The sequence below is a fragment of the Hyperolius riggenbachi genome, chromosome 3 (genome assembly GCF_040937935.1).
Source record: "Hyperolius riggenbachi isolate aHypRig1 chromosome 3, aHypRig1.pri, whole genome shotgun sequence".
Classification (NCBI taxonomy): domain Eukaryota; kingdom Metazoa; phylum Chordata; class Amphibia; order Anura; family Hyperoliidae; genus Hyperolius; species Hyperolius riggenbachi.
In genome coordinates this window covers 77,649,823-77,662,607 of record NC_090648.1, presented here as the reverse complement: position 1 = coordinate 77,662,607, position 12,785 = coordinate 77,649,823, and the positions used below count along the sequence as shown (strand labels likewise).

The 12,785-nt window shown below is 51.2% G+C and overlaps 12 non-coding genes across 12 annotated transcripts; 6 read left to right on the top strand and 6 right to left on the bottom strand.

Annotated features, from left to right (window-relative positions):
* Positions 1–2,514: 2,514 nt before the first annotated feature.
* On the top strand, positions 2,515–2,587 carry TRNAM-CAU (transfer RNA methionine (anticodon CAU)). The gene has a single exon. It is a non-coding gene; the product is annotated as a tRNA-Met (tRNA).
* Positions 2,588–2,982: 395 nt separating this feature from the next.
* On the bottom strand, positions 2,983–3,054 carry TRNAE-UUC (transfer RNA glutamic acid (anticodon UUC)). Its single transcript has one exon. It is a non-coding gene; the product is annotated as a tRNA-Glu (tRNA).
* A 133-nt stretch (positions 3,055–3,187) lies between these two features.
* TRNAM-CAU (transfer RNA methionine (anticodon CAU)) lies at positions 3,188–3,260 on the top strand. The gene has a single exon. It is a non-coding gene; the product is annotated as a tRNA-Met (tRNA).
* A 395-nt stretch (positions 3,261–3,655) lies between these two features.
* On the bottom strand, positions 3,656–3,727 carry TRNAE-UUC (transfer RNA glutamic acid (anticodon UUC)). The gene has a single exon. It is a non-coding gene; the product is annotated as a tRNA-Glu (tRNA).
* Positions 3,728–3,860: 133 nt separating this feature from the next.
* Positions 3,861–3,933, top strand: TRNAM-CAU (transfer RNA methionine (anticodon CAU)). The gene has a single exon. It is a non-coding gene; the product is annotated as a tRNA-Met (tRNA).
* A 5,850-nt stretch (positions 3,934–9,783) lies between these two features.
* TRNAE-UUC (transfer RNA glutamic acid (anticodon UUC)) lies at positions 9,784–9,855 on the bottom strand. Its single transcript has one exon. It is a non-coding gene; the product is annotated as a tRNA-Glu (tRNA).
* Positions 9,856–9,988: 133 nt separating this feature from the next.
* Positions 9,989–10,061, top strand: TRNAM-CAU (transfer RNA methionine (anticodon CAU)). The gene has a single exon. It is a non-coding gene; the product is annotated as a tRNA-Met (tRNA).
* A 395-nt stretch (positions 10,062–10,456) lies between these two features.
* Positions 10,457–10,528, bottom strand: TRNAE-UUC (transfer RNA glutamic acid (anticodon UUC)). Its single transcript has one exon. It is a non-coding gene; the product is annotated as a tRNA-Glu (tRNA).
* A 133-nt stretch (positions 10,529–10,661) lies between these two features.
* Positions 10,662–10,734, top strand: TRNAM-CAU (transfer RNA methionine (anticodon CAU)). The gene has a single exon. It is a non-coding gene; the product is annotated as a tRNA-Met (tRNA).
* Positions 10,735–11,935: 1,201 nt separating this feature from the next.
* On the bottom strand, positions 11,936–12,007 carry TRNAE-UUC (transfer RNA glutamic acid (anticodon UUC)). Its single transcript has one exon. It is a non-coding gene; the product is annotated as a tRNA-Glu (tRNA).
* A 133-nt stretch (positions 12,008–12,140) lies between these two features.
* On the top strand, positions 12,141–12,213 carry TRNAM-CAU (transfer RNA methionine (anticodon CAU)). Its single transcript has one exon. It is a non-coding gene; the product is annotated as a tRNA-Met (tRNA).
* A 395-nt stretch (positions 12,214–12,608) lies between these two features.
* TRNAE-UUC (transfer RNA glutamic acid (anticodon UUC)) lies at positions 12,609–12,680 on the bottom strand. The gene has a single exon. It is a non-coding gene; the product is annotated as a tRNA-Glu (tRNA).
* Positions 12,681–12,785: the final 105 nt, after the last annotated feature.

Sequence of the window (12,785 nt, the reverse complement as noted above, 5' to 3'; positions counted from 1 at the left end):
GCTGCATGCCGCATAGGCAGTGCGGCGGAATCCGCATCAGAGGCGGCCCCCGCACTAGATACATTGCATGACAGTACTGGTGTGGCTGGGACTGATAGTCCACCAAGATTCAGACTTACACGCGCGCGAGCAGAAAGGCAGAGTTTAAATAACAGTTAGAAGGGTGTCGGCTGACCAGCTGGGTCAGCTGACAAATTCCACTGCTCTCATTGGACCAGCAATTAGGGAGGTCCTGGAAAGGTCCTAGAGTATATATACTGCTGGTTGTTCACTTGCTCTTTGTCTGGCGTGCGATCACATACGTGGGAGCACCCAGATCCGTAGTCAGATCCTGAAGTGTGCCGGGACCAGCTGGAGCTGTAATCCTACACTTAGCTAGATATTTGATAGCTAAAGTACTAGTTTGATTGTGATTATATGTTATGACTTTTGCCTGCCTCGACTATCCTCCTGAACTCTGACCTTGTACCTCGATATTTCTGATACTCTGTTGCCGAACCTCGGCTCGTTCCAAGACTCTGTTTCTGCCTCCTGATTTTGTACCCCGATATATCTGATACCCCGTTGCCGAACCCTGCCTGTACTTTGACTCCGCCTTTGCCTACTGTATTTGTACTTTATCTGTCCGTGTGTGTACGACCTGGCTTGTCTGACCTCGAGAACCGACCTCACGATTGGAGGCGGTTCCCAGTCCTGTTAGTGACACTTCTTCCTGAGTGTCACTCTCGGACTTTCCTTCCTACTGTCAGTCTGACTCCTCCCGTCTTGGAGAGCTCAGGTCTGCAGAAGGAATACGTGCAGTTCTCCTTGCTGCACTGAGGCCTAGGCCTCCTAGTGTTACTGTTACACCAAAAAACTACACTCTACTCAGGCGAACAGAGGTTAGTTTGTATATCGGATTATCGGTGAGACTGCAGATCACTTATAATCTGGTATATATCTGTATTTCCGGCGATACTGCAGATCACCGGTAAATCAGATACTCTCTGCGCCCACCGATCGTTACAATTTGCTTACAATAATTCCTGTCATTCAGCTATTCAACAATCCCCGTTTTTTGCAAATTACGGGTTTCATCCCACCTTCTTGCCTAATCTAATTCCAGAGGCATCTGTACCAGCTGCAGGGGAGCTAGTCCACTTCCTCTCTGACAATAACAAGCTTCTTCAGGACAACATGGCTAAAGCACAAGAGGCGTTTAAGAGAAATGCTGATGTCCATAGAAGAGGTGAGCTGGAATTAACAGTGGGAGATACTGTGTTTTTATCTACTGCACATCTGAAATTGCCAGGTCCTTCACGCAAACTGGGACCTAAGTATATCGGTCCCTTCCCTGTAAAAAAGAAGATTGGTCAAGTGGCTTATGAGCTCACACTTCCCAAGACTCTCAAGATCCACCCAGTTTTCCATGTGTCTCTTCTTAAACCAGCAGTTGCAGATGTTTTTCCAGATCGCAATGTGGGCCCTCCAGCACCTATTGAAATTGATGGAGAAGAGGAATTTGAGGTGGAGGCTATTCTGGACTCTAGGAGAAGAGGTAGAAAAATCCAGTATCTGGTCAAATGGGAAGGCTATGGTCCGGAAGAGAGCTCTTGGGAGCCAGCTGTTAATATTCATGCTAATCACCTAGTTAAGGAGTTTCATCGGAAATACCCTCATAAGCCTGTATCAGAGGGCATCCGGAGGCTGCCTTTAAGGAGGGGGCATTGTCACGGTCAGTTACCTGTCCAGGCGAGGCGACTGGCACGCACGGATGTCGGCAGGCGTCCGGGGGCATCTCGGCCGGTCTCCATAATCGGCGGCCTGGCGTGGTGCGCTCGTGCGCGTCGCGTCGGGCGGCGCAGGCAATGGCGCCGGAAGGCGTTGCTGTGAGTGCCGCGTGCACGCGCGCGCGCGTGAGGGGCGTCTGTTTGTACATGTTGCTCTGACGTGGGCGTTGCGTGGCGCCGTGCGTTTCTGCGCACGCGCGTCGTACGTTACGCTGGGCACGCCCAAACGCCCTATTTAAGCCTGGAGAGCACCACACTCTGGTTGCTGTAGTATTGCAGCAAGTTCTGTGAGTGTGTGTGTTCCCGTGTGCTGACTAAGCTCTGCCCTGATCTGATGTTACTGAACCTGGCTCGTCTGACTACCCGCTCTGTTGCCGACCTTTGCCAAGTACGACTACCCTCTCTGCTGCCGACCACTGCCTGTCTGATTACCCGCTCTGTTGCCGACCTCTGCCAAGTACGACTACCCTCTCTGCTGCCGACCACCGCCTGTTTGAGTATCCGCTTTGCTGCCAGACCTGTGCCCGTTCCTGGATCTGCTTCAGTCCTCAAGTCTACCTGGTGTTTGAGTCATTGCAGTACCAGACTCAACCTGTGGGAGCGCTACAGTGACTTCCTGCAAGCGCTCCTGCCCCGTGCCAACTGAAGATTCCTGTTTCCACTCCAGGGTTTCCCGTTGGTAAGTTGCAAGAGCTGCTACCTCCAGCACATCGGTCTCCAACCCTCAAGGTACCTTACACCCACTGCCTCGTTAGCGCAGTAGGTAGCGCGTCAGTCTCATAATCTGAAGGTCGTGAGTTCAATCCTCACACGGGGCACTGTCCTCATGCTTGGACTGCCTTTTGGTTAGGGCAAGTCCACCCTATAAGCGTACAAGCCTATCGTGGAGACTTTTGATCACTTTCCCACCCACTGAGATACCACTGAGAGTAGAGTCTGGACATCAGCGCTATCAGCAGCAGAGTTGCAAAAGGGGCTTGGAGCAACTGAAAATCTGACTTTGGACATTGCCTTTCTTGTCACCCACCGAGAACTTTTGTAGATGGGGCGAAGAGAAAACAGCCAGTATTACAGAGGGAGGACCTTTTTCTGGCCAACAGCCGTTCTTCCCCTGCACTAATAGGCCCCCAAGGAGAAGGCTTTTGTTGGGCTCCGGTACGCTCACCTGGGAAGCTTGATTCTGATGAGCGCACCTTAGCCAAAAGGCAGGACGTTCCCATACCGGGAGTCGAACCCAGGCCGCCTGGGTGAAAACCAGGAATCCTGACCGCTAGACCATATGGGAGGCGTTCGGTAAGAGCTGAATGCATCTGGGGGAAAAAGGAGCTCGAGAGCCAGAGGGGGGCATCAGCTCTGTCTAGACAGCAAACCATGAGCCAACTTACCTGGCGCGTGTGCGGCACAGTGGCAAAAGCACTGCCTCGTTAGCGTAGTAGGTAGCGCGTCAGTCTCATAATCTAAAGGTCGTGAGTTCAATCCTCACACGGGGCACTGTCCTCATGCTTGGACAGCCTTTTGGTTAGGGCAAGTCCACCCTATAAGCGTACAAGCCTATCGCGGAGACTTTTGATCACTTTCCCACCCACTGAGATACCACTGAGAGTAGAGTCTGGACATCAGCGCTATCAGCAGCAGAGTTGCAAAAGGGGCTTGGAGCAACTGAAAATCTGACTTTGGACATTGCCTTTCTTGTCACCCGCCGAGAACTTTTGTAGATGGGGCGAAGAGAAAACAGCCAGTATTACAGAGGGAGGACCTTTTTCTGGCCAACAGCCGTTCTTCCCCTGCACTAATAGGCCCCCAAGGAGAAGGCTTTTGTTGGGCTCCGGTACGCTCACCTGGGAAGCTTGATTCTGATGAGCGCACCTTAGCCAAAAGGCAGAATGTTCCCATACCGGGAGCCGAACCCAGGCCGCCTGGGTGAAAACCAGGAATCCTGACCGCTAGACCATATGGGAGGCGTTCGGTAAGAGCTGAATGCATCTGGGGGAAAAAGGAGCTCGAGAGCCAGAGGGGGGCATCAGCTCTGTCTAGACAGCAAACCATGAGCCAACTTACCTGGCGCGTGTGCGGCACAGTGGCAAAAGCACTGCCTCGTTAGCGCAGTAGGTAGCGCGTCAGTCTCATAATCTGAAGGTCGTGAGTTCAATCCTCACACGGGGCACTGTCCTCATGCTTGGACAGCCTTTTGGTTAGGGCAAGTCCACCCTATAAGCGTACAAGCCTATCGCGGAGACTTTTGATCACTTTCCCACCCACTGAGATACCACTGAGAGTAGAGTCTGGACATCAGCGCTATCAGCAGCAGAGTTGCAAAAGGGGCTTGGAGCAACTGAAAATCTGACTTTGGACATTGCCTTTCTTGTCACCCGCCGAGAACTTTTGTAGATGGGGCGAAGAGAAAACAGCCAGTATTACAGAGGGAGGACCTTTTTCTGGCCAACAGCCGTTCTTCCCCTGCACTAATAGGCCCCCAAGGAGAAGGCTTTTGTTGGGCTCCGGTATGCTCACCTGGGAAGCTTGTGTTACGGAACAATAAACAGGTATTGCAATGAATGACCACAGTTTGCAGAAACACTGATACTGAGACAGGAATGTGCAAAAAGGTGTTTTATTAAGGACCAAATCATGCAAACAACATACAACCATATGCAAACAATATATACAGTGAATCTCCCGCAAACCAAACAAAACAGTGTGCACACATATAACCAAAACCCTGACTATCTATCTATCTACAAACGGCATGCAGGAGATATATATGTACAAGCAAATATATATATACAATAACGCGGTATCAAAGGGAGCAGGCAAAGACAGGTCAAAACGGAATAACAGAGTCAGCAACGGGTAATCAGATACAAGCAAGGTACAAAGGAATAGACAGAAGCAGAGTCAGGACTAGCAAAGGGTCAGCAGCAGGTAATCAGATAACAGAGCAGGGTACAAGAAACCAGGTATCAGGAACAGAGGTGACCAGAGACTCAGACCTGTAACATAGGAAGTTCTGGCAATGACTTGCAGGAAGAGGCAGACTTATATAGTCCATGTAATAGGAAGCATCTGGTGGTAATTGCTCAGAGACACATTAGAGGCCTCTGCGGGCCATACAAAGAACTGCAAGTCCTTAAATGTAATGATAAGCCACCTGCTGGTGGATAGTGGAAGTCCAGGGCAGTCCAACTCAATACCACCACCACCAGGCAGGAGATGATACAGTATGAATCGTAACAGTACCCCCCCCCTGAAGGAGCGGCCTCAGGACGCTCCACAGTGTCTTTAGAAAATGTCCACCAGGGTCCCACAAGAGGGCAGACAACCCAAACATTGGCCAGGTGGGTCGCAGAGGCCAAGCTTGGGAGGGCAGGGAGGGAAAACACTTTAAAAACTTGGTCTTTGGATGTTGTAACATAAGCTGTAAACGTCCAGGCAGGATGGCAAGTTGGATAAAAGACTGTACAACATCAGGCAGGACCCAGAAAGCAGCAACAAATACAGGAGGCAGTAAAAGGCAAACCTGGGTGGGCAGGGAGGGAAATAATGCCAACCAAATCCAGACCAGCATCTTTTGGACAGAGAGCAATGTAGAAAACAGGATCTCAGGAAACTGGAGGATATCAGACAAGGTATCAGGCTGGACCGGAGACTGGCAGGCATAAGGCTTGGCAGGAGACTGGACAGGACCATTAGGCTGAGCAGGAGACTGACAGGTATCATCAGGCTTGACAGGATCTTCAGACTGAGCAGGTGACTGGACAGGATCTTCAGACTGAGCAGGTGACTGGACAGGATCATCAGTCTGAGCAGAAGGCTGGACAGGATCATCAGTCTGAGCAGAAGGCTGGACAGGATCATCAGGCTGAGCAGAAGGCTGGACAGGATCATCAGGCTGAGCAGAAGGCTGGACAGGATCAGGCTGAACGGGAAACTGGCAGGCACCAACAGGCTTGGCAGGACACTGGCAGGCATCATCAGGCTGAGCAGGAAACTGGACAGAAACAGGCTGAACAGCAGACTGGACAGGATCATCAGTCTTGGCAGGAAAATGAGCAATATCAGGCTGAACAGGAGACTGGCAGGCACCAACAGGCTTGGCAGGAAACTGGCATGCATCATCAGACTGAGGAGGAGACTGGACAGGATCAGAGTGGACAACAGGTTGGCAGGTCTCAGACAGAGCAGGAAACTGGCAGACATCAGGCGCTGCAGCCGGCTTGGTACCAACAGGGCAGACAGCAGTCTTGGAAGCATCAGGAGCGTTGATAACAGGAGTCTCTAGTGGCTGGGCAACAGCAAAAGTCTGTGAAGGCTGGGCAGCAGCAGAAATCTGTGGAGGCTGGGCAGCAGCAGACATCTGTGGAGGCTGGGCAGCAGCAGACATCTGTGGAGGCTGGGCAGCAGCAGACATCTGTGGAGGCTGGGCAGCAGCAGACATCTGTGGAGGCTGGGCAGCAGCAGACATCTGTGGAGGCTGGGCAGCAGCAGACATCTGTGGAGGCTGGGCAGCAGCAGACATCTGTGGAGGCTGGGCAGCAGCAGACATCTGTGGAGGCTGGGCAGCAGCAGACATCTGTGGAGGCTGGGCAGCAGCAGACATCTGTGGAGGCTGGGCAGCAGCAGACATCTGTGGAGGCTGGGCAGCAGCAGACATCTGTAGAGGCTGGGCAGCAGCAGACATCTGTAGAGGCTGGGCAGCAGCAGACATCTGTGGAGGCTGGGCAGCAGCAGAAGTCTGTGGAGGCTGGGCAGCAGCAGAAGTCTGTGGAGACTGGGCAGCAGCAGAAGTCTGTGGAGACTGGGCGGCAGCAAAAGTCTGTGGAGACTGGGCGGCAGAAAAAGTCTGTGGAGACTGGGCGGCAGAAAAAGTCTGTGGAGACTGGGCAGCAGCAAAAGTCTGTGGAGACTGGGCAGCAGCAAAAGTCTGTGACGGCTGGGCAGCAGATTGCATAACATCAGGTGAAACAGAAGGCAGGAAAACTTCAGGCAGGTTAACAGGTTGGGAAACTTCAGACAGGGCAACAGGCTCAGTAGTTTCAGGCAGGGCAACAGACTGCATAACTTCATGGATCTGGACCTTTGGCTTAGTACTTGGCTGGGCCGTTGGCTGAGCGCATGGCTGAACCGTTGGCTGAACCGTTGGCTGAGCGCTTGACTGGACCTTTGGCTGAGACCCTGATACAGTTTGTGCGAGTTGGCACTGAGACTGTGCGGACTGGGCCTGTGCGAGCTGGAACTGAAACTGAGTGGGCAGAATACTAGATTGAAATTCTGTAGGCTGTATGCCGTTTTCTGCAGACTGGATGCAAAACTCTCCAGACTGTGAGCAGGATTCTGCAGGTTGACTAGAAGTCTCTGCAGACTGGGGGCAATATTCTGCAGACTGGGAACATAGTTCTGCAGACTGGAGGCAAAGTTCTACAGACTGTGAGCAGGATTCTGCAGGCTGTTTTGAAGTCTCTGTAGGTTGGAAGTGAGGTTCTGCAGACTGAGCACAAGGCTCTGCAGATGGAGGCAAAGTCTCTGCAGGCTGGAGGTAAGGCTCTGTAGACAAACACACGGCTGGACTGGATTCTGGAGCATACCAAGTCTGCAAGAGCTGTGAGAGGAAGGCAAGAGTTTGTATAACAGGTGTCACCGAAACATTAACCAGAGGCTGCATCAGACAGGAGTTGGATGGAGGCTGCACAGGAGGTGAGATGACTGGAGGCTGCACAGGAGGTAAGATGACTGGAGGCTGCACAGGAGGTAAGATGACTGGAGGCTGCACAGGAGGTAAGATGACTGGAGGCTGCACAGGAGGTAAGATGACTGGAGGCTGCACAGGAGGTAAGATGACTGGAGGCTGCACAGGAGATGAGTTGACTGGAGGCTGCACAGGAGATGAGTTGACTGGAGGCTGCACAGGAGGTGAGATGACTGGAGGCTGCACAGGAGGTGAGATGACTGGAGTAATGGAAGCTGTAGGAAAGTATTTGCGTCTAGTCCTGGTGATCACTCTGGAAACTGGAGCAACAGCAGGCTTATTAGATGTAGCTGGATACTGCCAGGACCAGGGTGTGGACCTGATAGCGGTTTGCAAGGGTGCTGATTTTACAGATTTTTTCACTATTGCAGGTTCTGAGTTCTGGACACAGGAAGAGGTATATGGAAAATGAGCAGAAGAAAGAGAGTGAGAACGGGAAGACAGGATTTCACGCCAGGCAGAGATCAGAGCAACCGCTGATTTTTGCTTACAAAGCTTATATTTCAACAAATCTTCAGTTGCATGTATACTGGCAGATACATACGCTTCACTTTTTTCAGAGTAACATTCATAAAAACCTTCCATATCTCTCTTCAGAAAATCAAACAAACGATCAATCTGGTCAGAGTTAAATACAAAATCCAAACGTTCCTTTCTGGAAGACTGACATTTAGGAACTTTAGCTGCAGAGGACTGAGGGTTCTGAACTAGGTGAGAGGTAGCCAGAGGGTTAACAGGGGATTTGCATAATGACAGGATTTCAGAATATGCATCAATCAGGGCATGAGCTGACTCAGGCTTACATCTTCTTTCAAACAATAGACTCTCAACCGCACATTTACATCCAGAAACAAATGCAAAGCTTTGCTTAATGTAAAAGTCAAAAAATGCTTTTCTGTCTGTTTTCAAATAACTATGGTACATGTTAACTTGTTCGGAAGTAAAGTCAACCTGGACAGGATTTATAACAGGTAAGGCAGGAGCTGTGGAACCTGCAGAGATAATTTTCTGCCATGCATTTAGCAAAAGAGAGGCTTTCCCATACTTGCATATTCCCTTAGTAATCAGGGACTGGAGGGAATCAATGCAAGCCTGCACGCTCTGTTTATCTTTGCCTGAGTAGTAATCAAGAAAACATTCCCTGTCATCCTCAAACAAATTAATTAGAGCTTCTATGGCATAGTTGTCAAAAGGTGGTTCATAATCGCTGACTATACTTCTGTCATAATCAGGTTGCAAACAAACATTTGTTATTTTGGGGTGTACAAGGTCATTCCAGATCCTGGCTAAATTTTCAATATCTTGGGTGCTAAAGATTCCCAATTTAACATAACTGTGGGCTTGGAAAATTAACTGCTGTATTTCAGCCTTAGAAAAACCAGCAAATTCAGCACGACATTCAATCTCTTCCTCATCAGCCAGTAAAGCATAATAATACATTTGCTGCGGATCCATTTTTGGACACAACAGGTATCAGTGCACAGTATGTCTGCAGTGGTCAGTATGATGGCCAGAACTTACTGTTACGGAACAATAAACAGGTATTGCAATGAATGACCACAGTTTGCAGAAACACTGATACTGAGACAGGAATGTGCAAAAAGGTGTTTTATTAAGGACCAAATCATGCAAACAACATACAACCATATGCAAACAATATATACAGTGAATCTCCCGCAAACCAAACAAAACAGTGTGCACACATATAACCAAAACCCTGACTATCTATCTATCTACAAACGGCATGCAGGAGATATATATGTACAAGCAAATATATATATACAATAACGCGGTATCAAAGGGAGCAGGCAAAGACAGGTCAAAACGGAATAACAGAGTCAGCAACGGGTAATCAGATACAAGCAAGGTACAAAGGAATAGACAGAAGCAGAGTCAGGACTAGCAAAGGGTCAGCAGCAGGTAATCAGATAACAGAGCAGGGTACAAGAAACCAGGTATCAGGAACAGAGGTGACCAGAGACTCAGACCTGTAACATAGGAAGTTCTGGCAATGACTTGCAGGAAGAGGCAGACTTATATAGTCCATGTAATAGGAAGCATCTGGTGGTAATTGCTCAGAGACACATTAGAGGCCTCTGCGGGCCATACAAAGAACTGCAAGTCCTTAAATGTAATGATAAGCCACCTGCTGGTGGATAGTGGAAGTCCAGGGCAGTCCAACTCAATACCACCACCACCAGGCAGGAGATGATACAGTATGAATCGTAACACTTGATTCTGATGAGCGCACCTTAGCCAAAAGGCAGAACGTTCCCATACCGGGAGTCGAACCCGGGCCGCCTGGGTGAAAACCAGGAATCCTGACCGCTAGACCATATGGGAGGCGTTCGGTAAGAGCTGAATGCATCTGGGGGAAAAAGAAGCTCGAGAGCCAGAGGGGGGCATCAGCTCTGTCTAGACAGCAAACCATGAGCCAACTTACCTGGCGCGTGTGCGGCACAGTGGCAAAAGCACTGCCTCGTTAGCGCAGTAGGTAGCGCGTCAGTCTCATAATCTGAAGGTCGTGAGTTCAATCCTCACACGGGGCACTGTCCTCATGCTTGGACTGCCTTTTGGTTAGGGCAAGTCCACCCTATAAGCGTACAAGCCTATCGTGGAGACTTTTGATCACTTTCCCACCCACTGAGATACCACTGAGAGTAGAGTCTGGACATCAGAGCTATCAGCAGCAGAGTTGCAAAAGGGGCTTGGAGCAACTGAAAATCTGACTTTGGACATTGCCTTTCTTGTCACCCGCCGAGAACTTTTGTAGATGGGGCGAAGAGAAAACAGCCAGTATTACAGAGTGAGGATCTTTTTCTGGCCAACAGCCGTTCTTCCCCTGCACTAATAGGCCCCCAAGGAGAAGGCTTTTGTTGGGCTCCGGTACGCTCACCTGGGAAGCTTGATTCTGATGAGCGCACCTTAGCCAAAAGGCAGGATGTTCCCATACCGGGAGTCGAACCCAGGCCACCTGGGTGAAAACCAGGAATCCTGACCGCTAGACCATATGGGAGGCGTTCGGTAAGAGCTGAATGCATCTGGGGGAAAAAGGAGCTCGAGAGCCAGAGGGGGGCATCAGCTCTGTCTAGACAGCAAACCATGAGCCAACTTACCTGGCGCGTGTGCGGCACAGTGGCAAAAGCACTGCCTCGTTAGCGCAGTAGGTAGCGCGTCAGTCTCATAATCTGAAGGTCGTGAGTTCAATCCTCACACGGGGCACTGTCCTCATGCTTGGACAGCCTTTTGGTTAGGGCAAGTCCACCCTATAAGTGTACAAGCCTATCGAGGAGACTTTTGATCACTTTCCCACCCACTGTCACGTTCAGTTACCTGTCCAGGCGAGGCGGCTGGCACGCACGGATGTCGGCAGGCGTCCGGGGGCATCTCGGCCGGTCTCCATAATCGGCGGTCTGGCGTGGTGCGCTCGTGCGCGTCGCGTCGGGCGGCGCAGGCAATGGCGCCGGAAGGCGTTGCTGTGAGTGCCGCGTGCACGCGCGCGCGCGTGAGGAGCGTCTGTTTGTACATGTTGCTCTGACGTGGGCGTTGCGTGGCGCCGTGCGTTTCTGCGCACGCGCGTCGTACGTTACGCTGGGCACGCCCAAACGGCCTATTTAAGCCTGGAGAGCACCACACTCTGGTTGCTGTAGTATTGCAGCAAGTTCTGTGAGTGTGTGTGTTCCCGTGTGCTGACTAAGCTCTGCCCTGATCTGATGTTACTGAACCTGGCTCGTCTGACTACCCGCTCTGTTGCCGACCTTTGCCAAGTACGACTACCCTCTCTGCTGCCGACCACTGCCTGTCTGATTACCCGCTCTGTTGCCGACCTCTGCCAAGTACGACTACCCTCTCTGCTGCCGACCACCGCCTGTTTGAGTATCCGCTTTGCTGCCAGACCTGTGCCCGTTCCTGGATCTGCTTCAGTCCTCAAGTCTACCTGGTGTTTGAGTCATTGCAGTACCAAACTCAACCTGTGGGAGCGCTACAGTGACTTCCTGCAAGCGCTCCTGCCCCGTGCCAACTGGAGATTCCTGTTTCCACTCCAGGGTTTCCCGTTGGTAAGTTGCAAGAGCTGCTACCTCCAGCACATCGGTCTCCAACCCTCAAGGTACCTTACACCCACTGAGATACCACTGAGAGTAGAGTCTGGACATCAGCGCTATCAGCAGCAGAGTTGCAAAAGGGGCTTGGAGCAACTGAAAATCTGACTTTGGACATTGCCTTTCTTGTCACCCGCCGAGAACTTTTGTAGATGGGGCGAAGAGAAAACAGCCAGTATTACAGAGGGAGGACCTTTTTCTGGCCAACAGCCGTTCTTCCCCTGCACTAATAGGCCCCCAAGGAGAAGGCTTTTGTTGGGCTCCGGTACGCTCACCTGGGAAGCTTGATTCTGATGAGCGCACCTTAGCCAAAAGGCAGGACGTTCCCATACCGGGAGTCGAACCCAGGCCGCCCAGGTGAAAACCAGGAATCCTGACCGCTAGACCATATGGGAGGCGTTCGGTAAGAGCTGAATGCATCTGGGGGAAAAAGGAGCTCGAGAGCCAGAGGGGGGCATCAGCTCTGTCTAGACAGCAAACCATGAGCCAACTTACCTGCCGCGTGTGCGGCACAGTGGCAAAAGCACTGCCTCGTTAGCGCAGTAGGTAGCGCGTCAGTCTCATAATCTGAAGGTCGTGAGTTCAATCCTCACACGGGGCACTGTCCTCATGCTTGGACAGCCTTTTGGTTAGGGCAAGTCCACCCTATAAGCGTACAAGCCTATCGCGGAGACTTTTGATCACTTTCCCACCCACTGAGATACCACTGAGAGTAGAGTCTGGACATCAGCGCTATCAGCAGCAGAGTTGCAAAAGGGGCTTGGAGCAACTGAAAATCTGACTTTGGACATTGCCTTTCTTGTCACCCGCCGAGAACTTTTGTAGATGGGGCGAAGAGAAAACAGCCAGTATTACAGAGAGAGGACCTTTTTCTGGCCAACAGCCGTTCTTCCCCTGCACTAATAGGCCCCCAAGGAGAAGGCTTTTGTTGGGCTCCGGTACGCTCACCTGGGAAGCTTGATTCTGATGAGCGCACCTTAGCCAAAAGGCAGGACGTTCCCATACCAGGAGTCGAACCCGGGCCGCCTGGGTGAAAACCAGGAATCCTGACCGCTAGACCATATGGGAGGCGTTCGGTAAGAGCTGAATGCATCTGGGGGAAAAAGGAGCTCGAGAGCCAGAGGGGGGCATCAGCTCTGTCTAGACAGCAAACCATGAGCCAACTTACCTGGC